This window comes from Aptenodytes forsteri, unplaced genomic scaffold (assembly GCF_000699145.1).
Source record: "Aptenodytes forsteri isolate BGI_AS27 unplaced genomic scaffold, ASM69914v1 Scaffold155, whole genome shotgun sequence".
Lineage (NCBI taxonomy): Eukaryota > Metazoa > Chordata > Aves > Sphenisciformes > Spheniscidae > Aptenodytes > Aptenodytes forsteri.
The window spans coordinates 7,308,153-7,311,169 of NW_008794446.1; positions in this window are offsets into that span (position 1 = coordinate 7,308,153).

A 3,017-nucleotide genomic window follows, 5' to 3' on the forward strand; every position below is an offset into this window, starting at 1 on the left:
GGGATGCCCCCTGGACCGCCCCGGGATGCCGCGGTCCCCCTCCCGCTGCCGGAGCCGGCGCTAGGTGGAGCTCCGCGACCGCGGTGCGCGGCGCCTCCCGGCCGGCGGCTTCCGGCGGCCTTCGGGCAGCCTAGTGCCGGAGCGGGTGGTGGAGAGGGGACAAGGAGCCGGGCTGGTGCTTAGCGGAAGGGCCTGGGCCAGCCACGGTGTCTGGACCAGGGTTAGAGGAGAGCCGGGGGAGCAGGGCTGGGGGTGATGGTGCCGGACAAAGGGAATCCACAGCCAAAACCTCGTAGCACTGACGGGATGAGCCAGGTATGAGTGCGAACCAGTCAGCCCCCTCCCTCAGTGCATCTCCCAAACAACCGTGCCCGTGTGTCACAGGCAGCACACACCAAAAAAATAAGAGGCTCTTCTCTGTCTGGTTCCAGAGAAACTGGAAGTGCTTCTCCAACACAAGTCTCACCCTTGGGTTTGGGATACCTGGGATGGGCTCTCCGAGGTCCCTCTGGGAGAAGGTGGGGCTGATCGTGTGTTGAACCAGAAGAGGAGAGCAGAAGCGGTCCTGTCATGCAGACTAGCAATGGCTTTCAGTCCACACGTTCATGGAGGGATCTGCGAAAGGGGATGAATAAATCCAAGGTCGTATTTGCTACAGAGCTATTTGCAGATACGTTATTTTTTTGAGAGGCCACACTTTGCTGGGAAATATTTTGGGGGTGCAGAAACCAAAGCAAGCTGAAGATGACTGGATATGGGCATTCCCCATGCAGCTGGGCACACCAGATCTCTGCCCCCTTCCCCCAGACACTGAATTAGATCAAGTATTCAGTGGCACAGGGCTCCCTCTTCCCAGCTAAATGCACTGCTGCGCTAGTGAGTCACTGCCTCCTTCCCTCCCCCATCAGTGGCTAATTAATTAGGCCATGCAAAGTAAACCAGCTTTAAAGAGAGGCACAAAAAGACCCACCCAGACCTGTGGTTGAGGAGACCACAAATCACTTCAGAAAGAGGTGGGACCTGAGCTCAGCTCCTTCTCACCCGTGGTGAGCATCCTGACGCTGGGCTGTGGTGTGGTGGGGAAGGAGTCCCTTCCAGCCAGGCTGTCTGAGACCTGGGCCGGATTCATGCTTGCTGACACGCTTCCTGTGGATGAGATGAAGCAGGGGGGCTGCTCACACCAGGGAAACTGGTGGCACACTCACTGCCACGTTAAAATGTAGGGGTTTAAAGTTGTGCTGGAAAACTGATAGAGCAACACTCCTAGCAGAAGTGTAGGTGCCTTGGGGTACAGTCTGGATCAGATCTCAGCTGAGAAGGGATTTTGAAGACCTGTGTTGTGGAGAGAGAGGGAAAAGTGATGGTGCTCCTGTGGTCACCTCCACAGAGACACGTGCAGACTCAGGTGGGATTCAGTTCCTTTAGATACTGCTTAGTTGGGATGGAAGCCCGTGGGAGATCCTGACAGTAACCCACTCCTCCTGCCACGTGCTGCCTACACCCACTTGTGATCCACTGCACTGCAGCGAAGCTTTGGCACTTAGCTGTGGCTGCCTATATGTGCCCAGAAGTGCCTCTTCCTGGCTGCACTAAGGTTCCCTTCCCTCCATGCCCTATGCCATGGGGACATCACTGTCTTCCAGCTGAAGAAAGCCTGGATGTTACTTCTAATCACAGCCCTCCAGTCCCACCAGTGCCACCCCTTCAGATCCTAAAAAGAAGGAGGTGCCTATCTCTAATTTCCACCATATTTCTCCTGTAGAAGTGACTACCTACCTGATGTGGACTGGGATGTCCTTTGGAAAAGCCTCCTGCGGTAGGAGAAGCAGGCTGCGGGTGTCCCGGGTGCAGAGGGGCTGTGGAGCTAAACTCAAGCAAAGCTGGGGCAGGTCCCCAGGAGCTGAGCCGCGAAGGGAGCGGCCAGAGGATGGCAGTGTGGGCCACAGCCAAGAGCCTGGCCCTGAGGTCTGGGGCTGGCCCTACCTTTCACTCCTTTTGGATTCTCTTTTCAGACCACAAAAAAATGGGGTGAGACTCCCCTTCCCTCCCAGGAACTAGAAGAAGACAGCTGGGAGCAAATGGGAAGTGGTGGAGAGCAGTCAGGCACCAGTTTCTCCTTGGAGCCAAGAGGACTGAGGTTTTTTCCTTTGGAGGGAACAGGTTTGCCCATGAAGGAAGAAGAGTCTTCTCTCGCCTTCTTACAGCTCCAGAGTAAAGAAAGGTCCCATGTGGGAGCCTCAGCCTGCTCCCTGCCAGGCCAAGGAAGCGCTTGGCACCTCCCTGCCTTGGACTCTCACATTGCCTAGGACGAAATATTATCCACGAAACACCATGGCCCTGCAGGGATGTGTACAGTTATGGCCTTTGAAACCTTCGACCTCGCAAACAACAAACCGTCTACACGGGCCAGAGCCACCCTGTGCCTTTGCTGACTGGACAGGTTTGCTGGATTGGGCCTGCGGTGAAACACAGGCTGAGGGAGACGGTGGTATGGGGCAGCCACCCCATAGCGTCTTGCGATGGAAGGCCGTTGGGGGGGATAAATCGGCAGGACTAGCGCTGCTGAGACGTGTGGGAGGACACGGCCATGGGGCGTGCATTACCTCCCCACGAAGGTTACATTTCAAAGCTGGGAGATGTAGGAAATGAATCAGTGAGGAAGGCAATGAGGACATCAGCCTTTATATCGCCCCTGGGGCGTGGAGGGGATAGCCCGGGGGCTCACTGGTGGCAAACGTGTGCAAACCATTTTGCAGCTGGAATTTGATGTTTTGTTTGGCGTGGGAGTCAACACGCGCGTTAGCGGCACCATCCCGCCAGCTGGGCTGGGGCTTGCGGTTTCCCCGGGAGCGGCGTGGCTCTGGGCGATGGCTGGTGGGCCGGGGGGCACCCCTGCCTGAGGAGCCGAAAGCGTGCGGCTGGGGAGCGTGGCGCTCCCACCACGTCCCCGGCGCCGCCGGGGACGGGCTGAGAGTCGGGGAAGATAACAGATAACAGGCGTGCTCCGGGGAGCGTCC